The following is a 24431-nucleotide window of genomic DNA, read 5'->3' as shown; positions in this document are numbered from 1 at the left end:
TGCAGAGTACCCTCGCCTCCTGGGGAAGCTTCTCAGCACTGTGTAGGATGGGACCAATCTTCTGTTATATTCCCGTTTCTGAGCAATCCCCAAAATATCACATGTAACTTTCAGTGCTGTTTTCTGATGCTGAAATTCATTGACTGTTGGAGGTAGGCTGAAGTCTGCAGCAATTGTTTCAAGGTAGAGAAATACGTTAAAATACATAAAAACGCTTTGTTAAAATTTTGTCAATTTTGTGATCTTGAAGATAAGAGAGGAGAGAAGGTTGAAGTAAAACAGTAGTGTGGTTTCTGAGCAGGATGAATGTTTAAACAAAGATTTTACCAGAATTTAGAGGTTTCACGAAACAATCTGTAAGTGTTCTTCATGTGTTAGCCTATCAGTTCTGTATTACATTTCTTCCATCAGATGCCATCATCTGTGAGTCTCCCCAGATGAGGCGAAGCTTGTACTTGCAGTGTTTTCAGTTCATAAACTCTCTCTAGCAAAAGTAGAAAAATAGTAATGCCCAGGATGTCTTTTTTCAGATCAGATGGCAAGATGTCAGTGATGTAAGAGATGATTTTATAGTCTTTTGTGAGCTGGGGGAGGGCAGGTGGAGCAATTGATTGGGAATTTCTTTTTATATTTATGGTCCTCATTAAGAAATCATATCCTTGGCTGGCATAAATATGTTGCGGCTTTATCGATTTCAGTAGAGCATCTCCGCATTATTTTACCTGAGATGTGGTTGACTTGCTCCTATTTCTGAGGTTCATAGCTAATTATTCATTGTCATAGTCGAACAAGCAATTATGTCTAAATCTAAGAATTACTGTCTGTTTGAGGAACCAGTGAATTTTTCAACATGTGGGGTCTGATGGGAAGCGGATCCCTGCCAATAGGCTCAGCTGAGTTGGGTAGATGAAACATTTATTACATGGGATAGAACCATCTTGTGAGGCTTCAACATCCTTGTGAGCATTCTGTTTCCTAGTTCAGCAAAGCAATCTGCTCAGAGCGAGCTAATTTTAGCTTACGATGGAAGCGAGCGTATGGAAGCGATCGGATGGAATCATTGCAGTCAACATCTCACGTTTGCGGCATGTGAAAGTTTGAGACGGACCTGTCAAAAATTTCCCAGCGTGGAAAATGCACATATTGGTGAGCTGCTTTCGGGGTAGTCAGTGTGGCCTTAGTTTAACGTTAACTGAGTGGGCTTCCACAGCGTTATGGTGGTTTTAAAACACAATAGAATAGAAGGCCAGGATTCGTTTTAGAGAGGTGCAGAACTGCTTGGACTGACTGCAGTGTTCGGTGGCAATGGGAACAACTACGGGACTTGACAGGAATGGCCATATCCCTTGTGAAAGGGTTGCTTTTTCTCATTTGCTATGGTGTGAGTAGATTAACCTTGCAAAGCTGGTGTCTGTGAGTACCTCATGCAACGATGTGAGGGACATTGTGGAAGCTAAATGAATTCATTATGGAAGGAGCAAATATCAGGGCTGTGCAGTTGGTGGGAGCTCTCATAAAGGGGTTAGATGTGGAAATTCCAAGTGGTGTAGTGTGTCTGCTGGACAGATCGTTTCTGCTGGCAGTGTCAGGCAATGTGGGAGATGGATGGTGGCTCTAGCTGTAGGCGTTTCATGAGGATGAGGTGCATCCTTGTGAAAGCAGCCACCTGCCTCGCCAACAAGAAGTGAGTTGTGGTGTTGATCATGGGTGGCTGTTTGTCGACCTGCTTTTGAGGTGTGAAGAGACTGCTGCTGAAGAGACTGCAAATAGGATGGTGATCCCAGGTAGAGCGTCTCAGTGGGTAGGTATTCCTAACCAGTAATGATTTTAAAAAGAAAAAAAAAAGTCTTCCCCAAATATACATACCTATTTTTCTTCCTTCCATGCACATATGCACACACTTGTGTTCTTGCCACTGCAAAAATTGACCCAGATTTCAGCTGCTGGGGAAGGTTCATCAAGTCTAAGCACATTTTAAATCTGGTCCCCTAAACAGCATTGGGCCGGAAATACAAATTAAGAAAAAAAGAGTTTGATTTCTAGCAAATTGATGCAACCTGTACCTCTTTGAAATTCCACTAATGTATAATGGAACCCTTTGTGCGTGATATTCAGAAGTCACTTCTGACATGCTGATGGAATAACCTTTAAGAATAGTCAACCAAAATTTTAAGAGGTTTTGATATTTTGAGCAGTGTTTCCTTCGTTTGTCTTTTCAGTAAGTCTGTGTCTCTATGGCATGTTTTCTTTTTATGTTGTTACCGGTGAATTTGGCAGTGGCAACATACCTTGAACTGGATCGTTTTGAAGCTGTTGAGTACTTTCCAATTCTTCTATAATCATTGGGAAATGAGGATGCACTTCTGGAAGCTAGGGGATGGCGTTGAAACCTGGTTTAAGAACTTTCTGCTGCATGGTGGCTAATTAGATTTCCTTAAGATGACTTCAAGTGGCAGGTGACCCAGTAAAGGTCAAATCAATTGAGTAGTGAATAAACAGACTGATAAATTCTTTGAGAGGTACGCTGCTCTTCATAAAATCAAACTTGTTATCCTGAAGGCAATTGAACAAATTGAAAATAAATTGAAAATAGAGAAAGTGACGTGGGCAAAATAAGGCTTTCTTTTTCATCCGTGGAACAAGTTCTGTGGGAATGTCGTTTATACTCAAGCAGTGGAAGTCTATATGATACTGAACTTTTAAGAAATAATGTGTTCTGGACTGCTATAAACTTGATGGAGGAATGGCCAAACGCTCTTACTGGCATTGTGTGGTTGCTTTTTTCTTTGGAGGGGAAAAAAAAAAAAACATAGCAAAAGGTTGTGTGTAAAGAAACATTACATGAATTATAACCTGAAACATTTTTATACCCTATTTCCCAGCTTAGAATCAGTCAGGAACTGAAGCATTACCGTATGATTCAGCTAGCAGTATTGTAGCATATGTATGGGACTAGTAATCCAATATGTCTATTTGCAGTGGGCTTCTTGGTAAGGTCAATTTACAACCCCTTAAAAAGGATGCCTGGTGTGAGAACAGGAATGGTAGGGAAGTCCTGGGTGACTGCGGATAATAAAAGCATTTTCCAATAGGGTGCTTGAGCATGGAGGCCCCTGAAGTCTTCTGCTTCTGGGATCTTCTGGAAAGTTCACCTGAAACAGGAAAGGTAGTCAAACTTTTAGGGGAATGCTTAATTAATGGACTGATTCTGGCTGGTGTGCTTTAATCTATGTGGAGCCTGGGTCACATTCCTTGTAGTTGAAGTACTAGAGAATTGATTCGTAGCAAGTGCACTTGTTCCCAAAAAAATAAAATAACATCCAACGAAAAGAAACCCTTCTTTTAGGTGTGTAGGCTGGGATTCAGCAACTTTTCCAGTCCTTAGGCAAAGATGAGTCTTTCCTTGCATATTTTATATCGTGCTCATTTGTTGCTTGTCAGGATTCTTGGGGGAGTTGGCTCTTAGACTGAAGTGTCACTGGCTACTTCGAATCGTGACTTTTTCAACTTTATTATGCTTCAGGGAGAAAAAAAGCAGAACCTGCATACAGATTTATTTGGCTCTTCAAGAGGTGCTGCTGAGGGGGGGACAGTTGGTGTCTGTGCTGGTAGGTCAGGCGTCTCTCTTCAAAAGTCAGTGAATCCATTTGGTGAATGAGGCCTGACCCTGCTGTCGCTTGCAACGGAAAGAAAACCCAAATGACTCTACAGGTGCAGGAGCAGATTTTAACAAGGGGGTTCTGTGTCGTTTAGATCACACAGAAATGTCAGAGGTCATTGTAAGCCTGGGCAAAGCCCTCGGCATTTATCAGTTGTAGCACAAATCAGGGTCAAAACCGGCTGAGAACCACTGATTTGGATTAAATGGGATGGATGAAACCTCTTGTCTTTGGGTTAGCCTGCTAGCTTGGCCAACAGAAGTAACGTGATAAATGCATTTCTTTAAGCCCTCTGCAAAAGCTGCTGGGCTGGGGCGGTCCAGATAATTTCCAGGAATACTTGGGACCTTGTGCAGTGCCGGGGTCTCTTCAGGATCTGACGCTTACTATTCATCAGCCTTTGTTCTGTCGAGATGAATGAAGTTTCTCCAGCTCTCCTGAATTTCAGGCCGCGTTTCCTTTCTCTCCCTTTCTTTCCTTGCCCTGTTTTTCTCTGTCTCTGATGCTTCTCTGAGCTACAGCCCTTGTGCACCTTTGTTACAAGCTGGGGTTCTCAGAACAGTCAAGGCAAAGGGGAAAGAGTGCAGAAAGGATGAGGCTATGAATCACCTAGAAACTTAAACAAAGGAAAACCTGGGGTCTGCCCTGCTGATTTGCATGAAGCTCTTTGTTTTCCATCACTTCAGAGGAAGATCTGTTTCTTCTTTTGCCAACCAGCCACTGTAAAAATAGAAGTGAGGAAATCCCACTGATTCCACCTGAATCTTTGTATTGCTGCTATGATGCTGTTCCTAATAGTGGCTGAACCCAGAATAAATAGTATTTAATCTTTGTTAAAAGCAACAAAATTCTCTCAAGTTTTTTTTTCCCTCCCTCTACAGTATGTGTTAAACTACATTAGATTGGAACTTATTTTAAATGTTTGGTGCAGTAGAGGTATTTGTTTTGCCTTTCATCACAGCTGAGGCTCTTGTTATTCAAGGCACTGTCTAAATCTGTTCCTGCCCTTAGGAACTTCATTTTATTTTTTTATTTTTTTTTGGTCATAAATATGCAAAGAGTGTTTTGCCTGTCTTAATAGTGGAAATTGAAGTAGTGGCAGACGAAATGATTTGTCTTGTGTCAAGCAAAAGCTGTGGCAGAGTTTTCACCTGGTTCTTCAGGCACCATGTCAGACCCAAATCCTAGGCAGAGGACAGCTGCGGTGGAGGGAGGAGGTCATGCCAAGGTTTTTTCTGTACTGGGCCTTTATCAAAGGAGACTTCAGATAGGGAGTTTATTTCGGTCAGTGCTGTTTCCTGTACAGATGACTGCTAGATGGGCTGTTGACTTCTATCAGGAGAACACGTTGTTGTCCAAATGATTCTCAGCAATCAATATTATCTTTTCTGGGGGGAATAATAACATTTTGTGAATGTCTTGAGTCAAAGTGATTTTCTGTGCTTATCTACACTTTGTTTTCTCGCATCCTAAAGTAAATGCATTCACTCTTTACTAGTGTACCAAATTGAACCATAAACATTTCATTACCAGTAAACATGTTGCTACTTCCATCAAGTATTTTATTTCTATGATGCTAATTGTATCCAGAGCCTGATACGGGGATGGCAGATAATGAAACCAGAGCTGCTATTAACAGATAAAAATAGGAAACGGTATTTTCTACCTTTTTTTTAAAGTAGTTTTTCAGCAATCTGTTGTGCCACGTCTCAGCCCAGCAAATCTTGTATCACTTTTCCTGCCAAACAGCACGGGTCAGCCATAGGGGCTCCGTTTTGTGGATTTTCCTCAGGCGGAGAAGGAAGGGGAGCTTTGCTCTCTCACCTCCTCAGCATGTGCCTTTACTACAAAGGTTTGGACCAAGAGGAGCAATCATTGGCACTTCTGCCAAATCTCTGAAAGAAAATTGTTTGCTGCAGCACTGTAAGGAGAGAGCCCATCTCCACAGATGTGCGGTGGGTTTGCTGTAAGAACAATGCTTCCATTTTAAACTTGCTAACATCTGAAAGATCCCTCTCAGAACGGCAATTCAGAGGGTCTGAGAGGTTGGAAACCACCTGACAGCATTGCGTGCTCCATGGAGGAGCTGCACAGGGGATGGGGGTTCATTGTGGTCCCTCCCCATCCTGGTTCCACCCTGTAGTAACGCTGGAGTAAGGAGGGGAGGGAGTAGGCAGGAGGTGTTGGACTGCTGGAGGAATGCGTCAAAGGTGCCATGAGGTTGGGCAGCACTTGGCCTACCCTTGAGCTCGGCTCCTTTTTGGTGGGACAGGGAGAATTAATCCCTGGGGATGCTGAGGTCCTACCTGAGGCCTAAACACTGCCAGAGAAAAAGGCGCAGGGCAGTGAAGCAGACAACTTGATTGTGGCTGGAATTCAGGGGGACCTGGTGTCACCCAGGCTGGTGGCTAAGTTCAGGGGCATGGGGGTGACAGGTCTGGGCTAAAGCTCGCGACACAGCCCTCAATGTGGTTTGTGAGGAATTGCATTTGCTAAGGGCTGTGTAGGTTAGAACCAGGGCTCTAGGCTGAACAACAGCTGTGAACAAGTGAATAACTTCAATAACTACCTCAAGAAAACAGTTTTTTTTTCCATTTTTTTTCCTTGAGTTTTGCGCCTGAGTAAATTGTGATAAATTACCCTGGAAGGAACTGCTGTTTTAGGCATGACTTTATTATTAAGCAAATGTTTGGGTCAGCAAATGCCCATTTCTGTTCAAGAGGTAGAGGACAATGTGAATCCTTTTTAGCCGCGTTTTCTATATGCTTATCGCTGATGTTCGGCTCCCTTTTATTGTAGGTACTTGGCATTGTCCACATAAGAAATTGCAATTTGCATTATAGAACAGCAATGTCTGTTTTGATTAAGAACAACGCTTTCCCCTGCTATCCTGTTGCCATGAATATTTAAATTAATTAAGCCCAACAAAGATTTTATTTCAGCTTAATGACTTATAAATGTGACTTCTTATGTCTGTAGAAATGAGTGAAATGCGACAGACACAGCTCTTAATACACCTAATTACTGGATTGATGTATTCCAAGAAGATGGGGCAGCAGGCTTTTTGCTTTAGAAGATGTTACATGTCTGAGCTTGCAGTGACTTCTTGTAGCTGCATGCGTGTTTCTTCCGTCTGCTTCGCTATTAGATTTATTACTTAAGATTCTGCTTTGATATTAAAAACAAAATAAAAACTCTTTTAGAACTGTTCTCTCTAAAATAAGCAATGCAGTCTATGACAAACTTTGTGGAATTTCACTGTAATCCTGAGGCCAGCCAGGGCTGGTTTTGAGGCTCTGAACTTGTTTAGCTGGGTGGCAGCTCGTATGTGTTTGAAGAGACCTGTTTAAAATGGATAGGGAAGGGGTTAGAGATGCTCTGGAGGGTTGCAGTCTTATTGTTTCGGTCATTTGTGGGAGGGTGGTTGCAGGTGACGATATCAGTAGAGAAATTCTGAGGAATTTGATTTGTCCAGTATTTGTTGTTGGTCTTTTTTTTTGTTTGTCGGATAATTAACTATCTAAGACTGTCTTTCAGAAATGATTGCATCAGACTTAAAGCAAGAGCCTGGTTTAGGATATTGGTGGATGTGCTTAAAAAAAGAAGGCAATTTATTTGAAGCTTCTGCACTGTATTAAGGACAAAAAAAAAAACCACAATTGTCTGCTTTTGAAAAATCTTGCTCCTACTCTAATGCATATCTGAACTTCAGACACCCCTAAGTTTAGGGAAGGTGGTTCTACTGCCTGGTAATGTGGACTAAATACAGAGGCTATTACCAGCGTTCATGTTGGCATCAAAAGAACGGGGTCTAAAATCACTGCTCTTAGGAGTAATGCAGTGATCCCCTTACAGACTGAGCAATTGTTAGGTGCTGCAAATTTTGGGGCATCTTGATCTGCCCCAAAGAGCTCACAGGTGGAAAACAACATGCAAAAGTGCTGATGGTGGCTGATGTTAGATGCCAAGATGATGATGGAAGGAAGGTGAGGAGAGGAGGAACTTGAGGTTAGTGCTAAATGCCCCTTCACGCGGTTTTCAGTTGCTCCTTGCAGATTTTTGTTGCTGTAATACCTGGTGCCAGCTGCTGTGCTGTCAGGCTGGGACAGCAAGTGAAAAGATGCCACATCCCTCCTACTCCTTGGCTGCTATTTGATTGAAAAGCTTGGGCAGGTTGCGTTTAGAAAGATGACTTTGAAAATAGCATCCTGGAATGCTAAAAGCGTTTGTTTCCTAAGGAACTTAGGTTTCTGTGGACCATGGTCAAGGAGCAGGAAATTTAGGGGAATGGCTTTGGGCTCACCCTTCCCTGTAGAAGCTTGGGCAAGGATGTGTGTTGAGAGGAGCATACAGGCTGCTGGGCTTGGCTGTTTGGGCAACATTCAGATGTGAATGAGGCAGGAGAATGAGCCTGTCACGCTCTGAGTTCTTGCACGCTCCCAGGTTGTAGTAATATTTGACTTTTTTGTTTCATCCTAATTATTTAAAGTGTTGGGGGGGCAGGTGCAGATTCTGTCTTAAGCAGATCAGTCTTGACTCAATTTAAATCCAGCTAAGAGTGCTAAATTGACACCTAAGTAGGTGAGTCAAGTGCTAACAGTCTCTTTCAGAGCAAGCTGTAGATGTGTTGTGATTCTAATTTATTTCTTTATAACTCTCCTAATGGAATAAAATGTACAAGAGGGATATAACTGCTTGGATGACTAACAAGAAGGTGATGGGATATAGTTTTAAGTGAAGTCTGCATCCCCAGAGGTAAATGACAATTGAAACGAAGGAAGCTGATCAGAAGGATGTTCTCACCTGATGGAAGATGCTCTCCAGGGGATGGCACCAAAAGGAATCGAGAGCAGTGCTCCGCCTCTCAGCTGGTCTCGGCTTTTGATTCCCTCCTGTTTCCCTACCAGCTCTGCTCTGGGCTTTTGGGAGCATTAATTATTTCCTCTTCTTTCTCCCTGTTCATCTTGGGGCTGCTTCCCAGGGAGAGACAGACGTCCAGAGCGTGAAACAAAAAGTACGTGTCGTGGTATCTGCCACCAGCTCTCTGAAAAGTACCATTGCGTAATGAAATGAGCAATTTGAACCTTACACCTTGCCTTGACACCAAGGAGGAAAACCTGACAGACTTGGCAAGAGTGCTGCCTTTCGCCGTGATGAAGGTTCAGGGAGACTTTTGGGATTAACTGATGGCGCGTAAAATAAAGGAACATCTAAGTATTGTTCTTAGGGATGCTGACAAAACATCAATAACCCAAAAAATTGTTCTTTGGGTAAAAGTTTTTTTTTATTTCTTTGTGGCTGAATGGATTAAGAAATAAGTTTTCTGAAGCACTATAAAAATCAGATCTTGAAATTGTGCCCATAAAAATCTTTTCAAGAGGCTGACTTGTTACCCAAGTGCTGGTTCTTAAAATTCTTTGTTCTCTACAAGTTGTATGTGCAAAACCCTGTCAAGTGTCACAGTGAATGGCTGAAATACTTTTTTTTTAATAAGGTATATCTCTTTTTTGACTTAAAGGTATGAAGAAGATGACAAATTGAAATATTATAAGCCTCTGCATGGAGAACTGTCTGAGGCAGCTTTATCTGCAGTATTGAGAAGATTGGTCTGTGAACAGAGGTTGCAAAAGCCTAAACTATGTCATTACTGCTAATCTAGCATATTTGATCTAGCCCAAGAATCTTAATCTTTGGATAGCTTACAAGGGCTGAAATCGATTGATACATCAGTTTAGCTGTAACTCTCGTCTTTCAGGCTACTATGGTGATGATCTCTGAGCTGATAAGTTAATTAACTTATTGAAGTTGTAACCTAGAAATTCAGCACATGGTTTTAAACTATAGATTTTTTTTGCTAATCTTAAAGGAGTGCCTTAGATTATGAGGAAACAAATGAAGGCTTTAAGAATCTTTTTTGAGATTTAAAATGTATTTCATTGCCAGTGGGGAATACCGTGTCTGAGACTTTGTGGACTTTCTCTTAAGATTATCTGGACATGTTTTTAATTGCATCTTGTAACATGTTTTCTATATTAATAGGTTGGGAAAAGGTGAGCAAGTGAGGTTTTGAGCTGCTATCAGTGAGATTTATGCTGCAGGGGTCATTGTAACTTGGAGTCCTTTTGTTTGAAGAGTAAAGGTGAAGATGGGAGGAAAACTAAAAACACACATGAGTTGGGTTAGGGGAAACAGGGACGTTATTTTCAGCCAACTCAGTGAACCGTTTAAGCATCCTTTGAGGAATCATGGAGTTTGCAATCAGTGAGTTCTGCCTATAAACCGCTTTGACTGTAGCAAAAGTGAGGGCTGCAAGCTGGGAGGTCAGGACACCTGCCTGGGCACCAGGCCCTTCCCTTGTCTAGGCACTAAAATGCTCTGGTCTCTGCACTGATTTGCACGTCTCAAGCCTCTTTAGGTGTTTGAGCATCTGCAAATTAGCATGAACTACATGCAAGTGTAAGGGTTGCCCTGTACTGACTTCGCAGTCTGAGACAGCATTAGCATATGTTGTTCTGCTGGCTGTGTGAGTAAATGAGGATTAAATGCATAACTGCATGTAGGCATATAAACTTGTTGAAATCTGGCTGATTTCCCTCAAGTACAGCAACGTGAAAAGCATCTCTTCTATAAGAGAGATGCTACTGCTGAAGCTTCACTTGACCTGCCCACGTATAACACAGGTAGATGAGCCTTGGTTCCCCTCTCTGTATCTGCATGGTATTTCCTTAAATTGGCACAATAAACAATATCATGATGGCATTTGCTCTTTCCTCCTCCCCACTGCAGCACATTATTTCCAGAGCTAGGACTGTGCTGTGGCTGAGATGCTCAAAGATCTTTCCTCCTCCCCTCTGAAGGCCCAATGAACTTCAAAATGGAGAGAAATGATCATGGGAACTGAAATATAAAAACCAAATCCAATAGCTACTGGAGTGGGAAGGTTTTTGTTTAGCTGAAGTCAACTGAAGTTAAATCAGGCTTCTGTATCAGAGCTTTTATTTACACCTAGTTGTATGTTCAGAAAACTTATTTGGCATTTCATTATGAAATGTGATTTGTGTCTAAATTTTAGTGCTCTATCAACATAACAGATTTTTTTTTCCTGTTATTTGGAGAGCCTAAAAATACAGGCAAAAGGCGTTGTTTCGAGTTGACAAGAAACAAGTTGTTTATTTTGCAGTGTTTCTGTAATTCTGTTTATTTGTTTGGTTGGCAAAGGTGAGGCTTGTAGGATCTGCTGTTTAATAGCTTTTAAAGTAGTTATGTCTTAGTCCCTCTCTGTTTGCTCCCCAAGTATACTTGCTCCAGACTAGAGAATATGCTTATTCCCTAGAGCAAGGCACTGTGCAAACTCATCAGCTTTGCTATTTAGATTATTGCTTTCTGACATGAATTCTTTACAAGAAGCTTGTGTATTATCAGAAGCTCTTGTTCTGTTAGCTAGCTCTGTCAAAGGAGAGTGGATGGGCATAATTACCAAGTAGTTCTGGACTGGTGAAGTGGATAATGAAAAGTGCTACTGACATAGTCTTTGCATGCTATTAAAAAAATTAAGATCGTGATTCAACATCCAGAATTTTCACCTGTGCTGTTGGTAGCAGCTTGTTGTACGGTGGTCTTCCTGAATATGTTTAGTGCAGATGCTGCTGCGATATCCTCTTCTTGACAGCAATCAGTGCCAGCAAAAATACCCCCTCGTATGCAGTCATAAGATAACGTGCTCTCGAGGGATGGTTTCTTCTTGGCATCAATTAACTAGAGGCTGGATTATTCTGTGAAGTAAGAAGGTGTTTTATGATTTCTGAAGTTCTTGTTAGGTTGCTCTTTTTTTGCTTTTAATGTGCAACAGTTCTGGGTGGCTTTGTTACCCCATATAAATGCCCTCTCCTTTTGTGACTTAGCCTAAGCTCTTATCCTGAAATGATATCCTAAAGCAGTGATATTTGCTGTAGCTTACTGTCATGTGCTAGTACCAAGGGTACTTTAAAACAAATATCATTCATCTAAGGGTAAAAGCTATTTCTTAGCCACTTCATAAAGCCCTTAACAGTCTGGACCCGCCGCACTTGCTGGGGAAGGTATGAAACGTTTGATACCTGCTTTCAATTTTGCCTGTTAAAGAAAATGAAAGGGTTTATTTCAGAAGCAAGCTCCTCACAGTTTTCTTGGGGAAAACCATTTATTTTTTAATGATGCTAAAAATTTCCAACTTACGTAGTAGCCACTGGATAACTTCCACTCTTGGAACATTAAAAATTGAATGAGTATTTGGAAGGGATTTGGTCCAGAGTTAATGACATCTTTGCTGTTGACTTCTGTGGAAATGGATGCAATCATGTAGGTGATAAAATAAATAAAATCTCAAAGTCCATTAAGAAGTCTAGGGTTATCTTGGAATTGCATTTAGATAGGACAAGCTCTTCTCTCATGTTAATCAACTTAATATACACCTAGAGCTTGATTTGTAGACTAGGTGAGGCTTTTTTCCCCTATAAGTGTTAAAAACTCAACAGAATTCTTCATTAAATCCTATAAGAAGGTTCCAAACACTTTAAAATGCATGATTAATTTCTCTCCTGTTCTGTAGGGCTTTTACTGAATTGTTCATCCTTGACTAGGATGTCCTGGGAGACTAGTGACAGAATTACTCAGAAAATTTCATATTCAGGGAGATTTTATGCTGCATATCTTCTTGCTATGAAACACTGCTCAGAGAATGATGATAAGGAGGGGAAATTGTACAGGGAGTGTTACACTGCAAACATCTTTTCACTGCTAATGTGATAAAAAGTATTTTGTAATAGCAGTCGAAGATCCATTGCAATCTACCAAATTTTCAAAATTAGCAAGGATGTGGATTAATATGACCCCAAAAAATTAAAATCTGGTATATTGCCTTGTGAGATGTCCTTAGTTTCAACTGCTGTAGCTCAGCTGTCATCACTGAACCTGCAAATAGGTGTGACTGGATCAATGCTCCTTCCCCTGAAATAAGGGTTGGGTTTGCTGACTAATTGAAGAGGTGATCTCCTCTGCTCAGTGGGTATTTGCCTACAATTCCTTTAGGTTCTTTTTTTTAGTGATTTCCAGTGGTGGTAATGAATGCGAGTGCTAAATAGGTTACTGCTGTGGTCCCACGTGGGCAGAATATGGACTCAGATGAGGAAACACCGCCTCCTTTGCACTGCTCTGGTTGTATCAGTGACATCAGCAGCACAGTAGAGGGGTTTGCCTTAAAATAAGGGGCTCTCACCACGGGGTAAGCCCAATCACAGAAGAACTGGGAGCCTTCTCTTGTTTGTGTCAAAAGCTGAGCTCAACTAAGAGTGAAAAACCAAGCTTACCCCAAAAGTTAAGTATCTAAAAAGTTAAGTATCTACATTGTGAACTCATATGAGGACAAAATACATCCTCCCTTCCCAGTCACGAGCTAAATCAAATCATTTTCTGTCTCTGCAGAGTTGCTCCTATCCAAGGTTCTGCCTGAAAAAGAGCTTCATCTCCTACCAGGTTGGGAATGCTCATTCTGTCCCTACCAGTGCTCTCCTTATTTTCAGTTCCTAGCTTTTTCTGAGGCAGAGAGGAGGAGAGACGAGGTATTTTCAATGCAGGTGGGTTCCTTTAGCTCTCCTATAAATCCCAGCCTCTATGTCTTCGTCACTTACACCAGTCTGCACCTGCTTGAGGCAAGTCCACTTTATAAATCAATATCCCAGCATTATGTACTGGTAGATGTGCTGGGGATGTGGTAATCAGCTGATATTTAAAATAGCTTATTTTATTTTGGACACTTGGTGAAGATCTCCTACGCTGTTTCTTCACCAGTTTACCTCTGAGGACGGGAGGAGGGGGTGATGTTGTGTAGGTCTCCCAGCAGAGGGGAGGGAAGCGTGACTCACTCAAGTGGGCACCATAAGCGAGGCGTGCCAGATCTTGGCAGCCATTCTACTTGGTACAGAGGAAACTTTTTCCCCCTCTCTAATGAGAAAGCAATATATAATATTATGCATAATGACAAGGGCCAAATAAGTATCTGCAGTCAAGTCTAATAAGATTAAAGACTGCAGCAAGAAGGAGCTGTTGTATATGGAGTTCACGTCCATAGCCAAGTACCACAGCATCTATAAAAGATTATGCTTTGTTCATGCTAAGCAGTTTGGAGCTCAGTTATTGGATTTTTATATGGAAAACACTTTGGTCAGGTCTGAATCCTCCAAGGAGGCCTGCAATACCTGGTGTTATGATGGCACATCTGTTATGAGGGGCAGCTGTTCGGGAGAGCAGAAATGTGCAGAAGGAAGAGCATCGCTGCTGCTCCCTGCCCTCCTCCTCCAGCCTTCCCTCACTCACGCTCTCCTTTGTGCATATCAGAAATCTTGGGTTTAGTAAACATCTCCCACTCTTTATCAGCGCTGAGAGATTTGTTGGCCTCCTGTGTAACTCTTCCTGCATATTCTCTTTCTTAACATCTGGAGCTGGCATGCTGTACTCTGTTCAAAGCAGTCGATTTACTCCTTATCGGAGAATTATGCATGTATTGTACTCCCATATTCAGTCATAGCAGAAGTAATTTATCTACTGCGTGCAGATCAGAATGTGATAGTATTATCTGGGCTATGAATGCATCTTTAAGTTCCTCTTAGAGCAAAGTTCTTGCATAAACCTCTCTTTCTCAGCGTGTGCGGTGAGTAAAATTTACAAGGAAGCTGGTGGTATTTTCCTTGCAGCTTAAAGTCTTGGACTAGACTTGGACTGTGCTTGCAGAACGGGCTGAAATTCAGACTCCGGGTGAAGGACTACTCGAGGAACTTGCTCTGAGCCTCCTGGAGTGGCTTTGGTAAAGCATTTGACCAGTTTGAAAAGGCCCAGCCTGCTCGCCCTGCTCTGCTTTGTGTTCAGGAGCTCAGAAGTAGGTTAGGGAGTAAATCAGGCTGACGCTATGGAGACAGCAAGCTTCCCTGATGTATTCGCTGCGGATGTTTGAAATATGTTCTGTGTGTAAAACACAGCAGAAGGAGACGGTTGCCAAGTTGAGAGCAAGAGGATCGTGTGCTGCTCTGACATCTGCTTGAAACCATGATGTCAAAGCAGCTTCGCGACGGTTTAAGCCTCGTGAAGCGGTGATCTCTAACAGCACTTGCAGGGAGACAGCGGTGGTGCAAGCCCTCAGGCTTCCTCTGAACATGCAAGCGATCACTTACCAGCCTGTTTGTTGGCTTTTGTTTATTTGTTAGCTTTTTGACAGCTTCAACATCTGCAGTAATTCGCTTCTGTGGCTCAGATCAAACCGTTTAGAAAAAGACAGGCCTCTTAAATAGGAGATATCTGCATAGGGCAATGGCAGCGCTTTAAAGATCCTTTACGTTCTTGCCACTAGGAGTTTGCAACAGAGTCTGTAACCTGATGAAGACAGCTAGTTCACGTGCTTAGTGTCAAATTTGCACACTTTGAACTCCGCTATTAATTTTCTTTTTTCAGAAGGTTTCCACTGTCTTGTATACACAAAGCTTTATGGAAGGCTATCTTGGCTTCTGTAAACTACATTTTGGGTTGGATTGGAAGACTTGGGCCATAGAGATGGCTGCTGGTTCATAGGCGTTTTCAATCTGTATGAATGCTCAGATTTCCCTTCTAGCCAGACCCTCATCGCACGGATCTTTCTGAAATTGAAGATCTTCATTTCCCTGGAGTTGCCAGGGGCTGCAGGACCTCAGCCTGCTTCTACTGAGATTTCTGGCTGCAAACTCGACTGCCAAATTTGCTGGAGGTGTTTTTTTTCCCTTCTTTTTAATGCACTGTCCTTTGCTCGTCACCACTGGGCCTATCCCCTAGATCGTGTACCACTTCGTCTAAGTGATGAGTCGTATTTGTCTGCTTTGCTCCAGTGGAGCAAACAGTGCTGCGGATGCTCCTGGAGTGTCTTCTCGATGTGCTGTAGCTCAGAGGGATGTCACTTGAATGGCTCCTAAAATTAGATCTGTCCGAGAGAGAATCATTTAAATTCCACAGTTAAAACTCCCAGTGATTGAGAACAAATGGAACTGCTCTGAATGCTTCAGAAACTTGCTAATGGCTAGAAAGAAGAGGGTCAGGGTCTTGTTGGGAATCGTTTAAAATCCTTCCCTCCCCATTACTCACTCTTTAAGTGACACCTTGATAGTTGCACTAGGGTAGTTAAACATACATTGTTAATACCACAAGCTATTGTAGGCAGGGCTTTTTGCTCCGAAATGAAACTGAATTATTTTCATGCCTCTTACTATCAGCTGTCCAGGCCATTAAATATTCTTAATTACATAGAAATGGATTCACATCCTGGAATTGTGATAATTCAGACATGTATCGTTGGCGTGTCATTCAGCAGTCACCCAGAAACGATGAGCCTGAGCCCCCCGGTATCTCTTGCTCCCTGACTTCGGGCTGAGTGAGTAACGTGCGATGCTGCAGCCCAGCTCGTGCCATAATCTCTTAAAGGAGCAATTCTGTGCCCAGCTGAAGAGCTGACATGCAGCATTTCTGTGCACTCTTGGCTTATCCGAAGAGACCCACTTCTGGGCCTCTGAATTTAGGATTAGCTGTGAGCAGTCTGTTAGATGCAGGTGATTCTGGCTGCTTTGAGGCTCTGGGCTGAGAGAAACACAGCCACAAGGCACCCAGGGTGTCTGTGGGGCTGGCAGTGTCCTGAACGTGTCAGCAGTGACTACAACCACTGGTACTTCAGGTGCCATGGTAAGTCTTTTTGCCAGCTCTGTGTTTTGGGTCCATTTATTGGAAAGCAACTCCGGGGCTGAGATTATGCTAGAAGGCAGGAGCCTAATCATGTTGTGTTGTCTTCTTTTATTGCCCCGTTTCGTCACCCAGGATAACTTCAGTGGCAGCCCCAGTACCTGTACTCCCTCTCTTCTTTCAGCTCGGCCTTCAGGAGCCCTGTGAACGTGCAAGGCCCTCGGCTTGCAGCTCTGGAGCTGGAGTGCACCGCTCCTGTGGGAGCATAACCACTCGGTGTGATGTGTTAATAACCAGAAAACAAATCAAAAGCGCTCCGAAGCTCCCATTTTCCTCAGAGGACGAACTTGTAATGTGACAAGGCTTTTCTTTAAAATTTACGTTGTTTACTGGCAATCTTAGGTACACTTCGAGTGCCGCTTTGGAGCCATAATGTGTCTGGCTACTACACAGGAGCATATGTTAGAGGGACCCTGCGGGCAGGTGATGTAGGGCAGCCCCTTGCAGGCACATCTGCCTGGGTACCCAGTCTTAGTGTGATGTGCCAGGTGTGAAAATCCCCGTTTCTCCCCTTGAAGGCAGTGCCTTGCTCTTCTGGGGCGCACACAGGAGGCATTTCCTTTAAGGGAAGGATCGCTTGGTGTGCTTTTTGTGGCCCATGGCAGCCATGGGCTGTGCTCTCTGCTGTGAGTAAATAGAAATAGGAATGGGAGGGGGGGAGATGGAGATAAGCAGAGGATAAAGTGTTGTCTCTGCGAGTCCTTGCAAGCTGTGACTATTGACATCAGTGGAGCAATACCGGCTTCCATCTGCTGAGGATCCAGCCCATTAGAAGTGCAGCAAGCCCAATTCTCTGGGTAAAAATAAATTCTTCGAGAGAAGCCAGAGTCCTCCGCAAATGAGCGGGGATGCAGCCTGGGGAATTCTTGCACAAAGCAGGATAGTAACACCTTCAAACCAAGCCTGTGCTGTGTCGCATCCCTCAAGACCACGTGCAGCAGTCTGTAGGCCTGTAGCATCCTCCTGTTTTTTTCCTCCCTTCTCCTCCTAAACTGGATCTGGCCCTCTTCATTTTCCTGGATGCTGTTGGCACCTCCAGCCTTTGATACATGGCTTTGATCCCATATTTAGAGACATGCTGGGGGATAATCCTCAGCATACCTGGGGTCACGGCAAGGGGGAGGGCATGGGATTACACGCTATCATCCACACTCTTCGTGTTCCCTTTTCCCCTTGGGGGCCCAACCAGCCAACACAAAGCAATGGTGAAAGCACTGGGCAGGGTGCACTTTGTAAGCATTATTAGGGCAGGGCAGCTAATTTGGGGGAAGATGACTCCTAACCTCAGCTACTGCTCTGTGCCACGCAGCGCAAAGGGCAGCCCGGGCTTTGGGGTCAGTCGTACAAGGCCAGGAGAAGGTTTCATTAAAGGAGATTCATGAGAAGCTGAGGTACGTTGTTGTAATGCTCCATGTGCACGCATTTGTTGATGGACATAAATTTGGTCACAGAGCCTGGCAGCTCGCGGTGCAAAAGCTGACAGGGCCGGGCTGGGCATGTGGTGGGGCAGAAGGAAGCTTCTGGTCCAAACTCATCCACCCAGATCATGTTAGGAAGGCGTGAGGCATGAGCAGGTGATTCCTTATTGCCTGTCCTTGAACATCGTTGCCTCCTTATCTAACAGAATATATGGAGATGATTTTATTCTCTTTTTCTGGACCTAAACCCATCAGCCATCCACAGCCTTCCCAGCAGACTGCAGCTGTCAGCCAAATGCTTCATTTTCTTCTTCCCCTTTTGAGTTTAGACTTTTGTATGATGGCTTCTTCCCTTAGAGGTGTCCTGGTTTCAGTTAGGACAGAGTTAATTTTCCTCCTAGTAGCTGGCAGGGTGCTATGTTTTGGATTAGAATGAGAAGAGCGCTGATAACATGCTGATGTTTTAATTGTTGTAGAGCACTGCTTACACCAAGCCAAGGACTTTTCAGCCTCTCTCTGTCCTGCCAGCGAGCAGGCTAGGGATGCAGCAGGAGCTGGGAGGGGACAGACCCAGGACAGCTGACCCAAACTGGCCAAAGGGGTATTCCATACCATCTGGCGTCATGCTGAACAATATATAGGGGTGGCTAGCCGGGGTGGAGGGGGGGGGCTGGCTGCTCGGGGATAGGCTGGGCATCGGTCAACAGGTGGTGAGCAATTGCATTGTGCATCACTTATTTCGTACACATTATTACTATTATTATTATTGTTATTCTTTTCCCTGTCTTAATAAACTGTCTTTATCTCAACTCACAGACTTCACTTTCCTGTTTCTCTCCCCCATCCCGGAGAGGGAGGGGGGAGGGTGAGCGAACGGCTGTGTGGTGTTTGGCTGCCAGCCGGGCTAAACCACAACAAGAGGTCATTTTGCAATTCCTTATGTCCCACTGGGACAGTCGAGAAATATTTTTGTATGTCAATGTGTGATACTGTTAAACAAGAAGTTGGTAGCTAAAGTCAGGTTAAAAACACAGTATGGATTATTTAAAATGAAAACATTTGTCTTATCTTTGGATTTGTATAAATCTCTTCTGTCCTTTTTTATTATTTGTTTGCGAGTAGGTTCCAGAAAGCTTTCAGAAGTGAAAGCTATGAACCCTCCTGTACAAAATCTAAGAAGTCTATTTTCCTGTTTCTGATTTTAAAAAGTTATCTGCATGAACTGTACCCATTGTATTCCAATTAGATTAACATTTTGAGGCTTTCAAAGAGTGCAACGATGTCCTTAGGAGCTGTGCGTTGACCAAAGGCTGCCCAGCTGATGCTGCAGCCACGTTTCTGCGATTGCAGCAGCCACAAAAAGGAAGAGCTTGTGGATGCAGGACAGAGTTGCTTGATGTCCTCGAGTGCTACTTGGTAATGACATCCAACACTTCACCTTTCTGATTTGTCTGAATCCCACGGGAAGGGGAATAGGCTCAGCAAAGGAAAGCTTACAACTCATCTCTTCCCAACCTCAACCATTTTTAGACGGTTTTTAATCATAAGGAAGGTTTTGTAATAGTATATCTTGATCTCATCCTGTGCCTTGCATTTCCCACATCCCATATCTGATGGCACGATACATTTTCCTTTGTTTGGATTGTAATAGGCTAGTTCCAGAGTGTCAGGTGAAAAAGAATACCTTGATTATGCTGCTTAACTTTTGTTCCTAATAACCGATGTTCACTCTTGGCAGAGATGATTGATTTGATTTCCATTGAAATTTGTAAGTACAGGTGAGGACCCAGTCATAAAGAATAGCTTTTTAGTTGGTTGGCTTTCTGAGTTTGATCAAAATCAAGATGGAAATTGAAATATATGCATGGTAATGTTAAAACTTTGAAAACTGTTTTCAAGACAAGTCTGCTTAAAGTGGTAAAACTGCTCAAAGACCTGCTGATCTAAAAAAAAAATAAATAAATAAAAAAAAATCATGTAGACTATATGGCGTCTGGGTTTTTTGGGCTGATTTCTTGAGATTTTGAATAAGTCAGGGATTTCCAAACAGGACACGCTTGGGAACCCATTTCTGATTTGTATATATCCCTTTTTTTATCTCCTCCCCAGGGATCATAGGGGGCAGGAGTCTGACATAGCCCTACCAGTGAGATCTGACGAATGCCATCCATATATTGTCCATCCATATACTGTGTTAACTAGAAGTCTACATTTATAGCATATTTAAATCTAATATATATACATGCACATGTATGTTGGGCATCTTAAGCAGTATTATCTTGATTCATTTTATTGTTAGTTGCATTTTGTATGAAAAGTATCTATTTTTGTATAGAGGGTTATAAATTCTTTCTGGATGGTATTCGAGTTGGAATCCTCAGCTGATTTCTCACTTGTTCCCCAAATTCCCTGAGCTATTAGCTTATTTACAAGACCAATGAATGACCTATTTTTTTCCCTACCCTTTGTCAACAGCATAATGTTACTGTTTTTTTTTAATTTAACACTTTGCCTAAAAATCTATCAGCGGTGTCTTTTTCTTCTAATTAGTACATAATTGGAATAATAACTCAGAGCTGCTACTGTAGCAATAACAGTAATCTCACTGCAGTGACTTTTGTCCATTTTCTACCTGGAACAGCACTAACACGAAGGCAGGACAGTGAGGAGAAATGTTTCTGCAATATTTTCAGCATGATGGAAAACCAAAAAGGTCGCTGGCAGAAGATTTGGGAAACCTGTGCTGATAAAGCTTTGCTGTCCAGTTGGCAGAAACAGGAGGTCTGTTTAGATAAAAACACTGTTGGAAGTGTAGGCATTTCAGGGCATTCATCTGAACAGGGCCAAAAAGTCTGACACTTATCGTGCTGCGTTTTGATTCAGGCACTTGTTTTGAAACAATGGCACACAGCAGGCATCAGCAGAGGGATTTGTGTTGGGCCAGCACTTCAGCCACCAGCCGGTTGTTAAAACGTTACTCTGAATGCTCTGTTTATAATACTTAGTGTGACCGAGCTTGATTTTATTTAATTTTTTCCTCGCGGAGTTGACAGGAGCTGTTTGTGGTTGTTTTAAGCTTTTATTTGTGCATGGTTGCGGACCTACAGTTTGCCTCTAATGCTGTAAATGTGCAGAGCAGATTCTGGGGTGCTAGGCGGTTTGTCGACTTCGAAAGAAATGCATTTCCCTTGAGAATGGTTTTGAGGGATTGTGCAACGTGCGTATATACAACAATACTCAGATCTGAAAATAATTGAAACAAGCCAGACTTGACATTGCAAGTCTAAAAGAGTTAAAAGGAATTTCGATTAATGTGACATAGCACTTCTGATGCCTGGAAGCTAGTGGAAACAATAAAAGAACTTCAGGGATTTTAATCTTGTTTGTCAAGTAATTTATCACAGTTGTTTTCGTAAATCTCAGAGATAATCAGCATCCATGGCAAATGGAGACTGGATTAAACATGAGCAAGCGTGTTGTTCTGTTCAACTCTATCTTGTATCACAACACGTCAGGCTTTAAATGGGCGCAATGCGAAGCGACATGACTTCAATCAGTGCAATGCAACTCAACGTATCCAACGGCGAAGAAAAGGGTGTTTTGAAGTGTGGTGTCTTCTAATAACTCTGTCAGCACGCGTGTTTGCATCTGCTTCCACTCCTGGGCTACCGAGTAGCTGAATCTAGAAATAGGCACTTGCCTTGACATCTGCATGCCGGTGTGAGCTGCTGCAAAGTCGCTGTTTGCAGGTGATTCTAATTCAGGTCAGACATTATTGTGTATATTACAGAGCAATCAGTGCCTTTTGCAAGAGAAATGACATCTGGTTTCCATTAGCGAGCAATGCTCAGGAAACTTAGGATTTTGCTTGAAAAAGGGTTCTTTCTGCCTGAAAGTTGTTTCGCTTTGCACTAATTTGAGTAAGATTTGTGGAACTGTGCATTGTATTCCAGGTTCTTTGGAGCAAAACCTCTTCGTGATGTGTTGATAGCGTGCACAGTTCTGCAGCTGTCAGAGTCATATCTCAAAAAGCTTGTTGCCCTTGTGCCATGGTGCTGAGCCAGAAGGAACCAGACCCCCAAAACACTGTAATCTAAGGGGGCCTGGATCATCCAGTGCGTACTTGGGGCATGGGTTGTGGACGTGCTGCCTCTTGGTACTTTTACGGCTCCTAGTCTGGATTTGTGGTGTGCTGAACTGCTGGAAATGGTGCACAGGAATCTGCCCAAACACCTGGGCTAAGTGCAAACACTTGTGCCTAAGTCAGAACTGGCAGGAATGAATTTTAAATCGGTACTTGAAGTACTTGCTTCCTTGAATTGGGACCAGATACTGGATTCAGTGGCAAGCACTCATGCTCAGCCAAAGCCTAGAGATCTGTCTCAATTAGCGTGTTCTCCAGTTTTCAGTTCAGGGTGCCTTTGGCTTCTGTGTCAGCTGTATTTTATCACTTTAAAATGCTGTGTAATGCTGCATCAATAAATTCTGTATTAGTGAAATCTGCAAAGAAGCAACAGCCTTATCTTAATTAGGCAAAATATATGACTCCTGCCACAGACCATACCAGGAGCCACTCAACCTTGTAACAGCCTTTTTTTTTTTTTTTTTTTTCCTTTTCCTTGATACTTCTTTAGTTGTTTGCAGTTTTTTAATTTTTTTATTACTGTAGAAATTGGTTTGGGGGAAGGAAAGTACGCATCATAGAAGCGTGACAAGTGGCAGCGACAGCAGGGAAGCAAGCTACGTGGCGTGATAAAGTAGCCTCTCTTGTGGTCTCTTCTCTTTTAGCCCCTTCTGGACCTTTGAAATATGGACTCCTTCTGAAGGTTTGGTATTTTACATCTGCCTCCCAGATGCCAGGGCTGACATCTTGCAGCTAAGAGATCTGCTACTGGGTTTGACTGTTAGGTTTTCCAAATCATTTTGAGGGGTTTAGATCAAATGAATCTGTTTTCCTTCATACTCTTTTTTGTTTTCATTTGATTTTTGTTTTTCTTGACCCGGAAAATTCAGACAGCTTCATACAACATCAGACAGCTGAGGTTGGAAGGTCATAAAAGAGGGATGTAAAACCCTCCACCCACCCTGACCCCCTGCTGTATCCCTCGAGCTACCTTGACCGCTTCTTAGGAGGAGCGTTTACAGTGTCTTAGCCAAAATGTTAGCCAAGCTGATTTTACTCTGCATCTCCGAAACATGAAGAAATGTATATTCGGAGGATTTATTCTTTGTTTTGCCTTTTCAGAAGCTGTTGGCTTGCTTTGCAGAGAGCTGCTGCCATGTTGTGCTGCGTCAGTCGCTGGGTTTATTTGGAGATGACTGACCTCTGTCTATATATAATCAGCAAAGCACTTTGTGTTTTTACAGAACGGAAGGCAATGTATAAATGTGAGCTATTACTCAACGTAGCGATCTGGGATCATAACTCTCCAGAGAGAGACTCCATATGCAGTGTTTTTGTCTGGCTGAGGGACTCCATGCTCCGCCTGGATTCCTTCACTCAATCAGTTGATTTACAGTAGCTGCTTTGCCTGTATCTATCTTTCTTTAACTTCTTGATTTATACAGGAAGGGCAAATGACTCTGGTTTTAGGTAGGTAAGTGAACACGCTTCTAAATCAGCTGCAGTGCTTTGTTTCAGCGCTGACCATTTAAAGTCCAGTTAGCTCTCTGATTGCTTCCTTGCTTACAGGCAAAGGGGCAGCTGCCTCTCAAAGGCAAAGGGGCAGCTGTTCCACCCAGCACCCAGTGAGTTTAACTCTCTTACTTTGAGCTGAATTCACGGCGTCCTTCCCAGCTCGCTATGTCTACATCCCCTAAATGCATCGTGAGATCCGTAGGTAGGTGGGTGCAGCAGGGGAACCGCAGCAATTCATTGTATGGACACGGGCTTGTTGGGAAGCTCTCAGTGATTCGGTGACCACGGAGCATCCTCGCCTCTGCTGGGTGTGAAGTGGGAACAGCCCTTCCCTGCCATGAGGGGTGTGCATCAGCCTGAGTGCTGCTTGGGAAGACGATCCATTTCCAGCTCTTTGACCTCCTTTTGATCTGTTTGCGTAGATTTGATGTGTGCACGCACTTCAGTCTGCGTGTGGCATGTTCCCAAAAGAATGGGATGCTTCATTATATAGCTTTGTTTTTCTGTACGGGCTCTACTACAGGTTCCCTCATGGGGATTGATGCTGCTTGGTGACAAAAGGGGAGAGCGAGCAGGGAATAGGAATGCTTTATTAGCTGATTGAGAACGAATTCTAGGGCTAGATAACTATCACTGAAGATAAAGTTCTTGAACAAAACGCTGGTATTAATGAAAACAGCGTGAGCTGAATGCACAAGAGGAGCTGTAGAAGCCCTTGTATCTGGTGGAAGGAAATGGAATAGAAACAGGAGATGTTTTACTTCCAAGTGTTAGTCAAGATGTTTGAAAATAAGTTACTAGCACAGCTGCCGAGGATTTTTCATAACGTGTGTGGTGCTGAATTGTAGAGGTTCTGCAAGTCCTGAGCTGGGAACGCCTGACATGTGCTAGGGGAAAAGGGTCTCTGTTCACAGGGAAAACTCAGATCAA

The sequence above is a fragment of the Cygnus atratus genome, chromosome 27 (assembly GCF_013377495.2).
Source record: "Cygnus atratus isolate AKBS03 ecotype Queensland, Australia chromosome 27, CAtr_DNAZoo_HiC_assembly, whole genome shotgun sequence".
Classification (NCBI taxonomy): domain Eukaryota; kingdom Metazoa; phylum Chordata; class Aves; order Anseriformes; family Anatidae; genus Cygnus; species Cygnus atratus.
Note: the sequence above shows the minus strand (reverse complement) of the source record.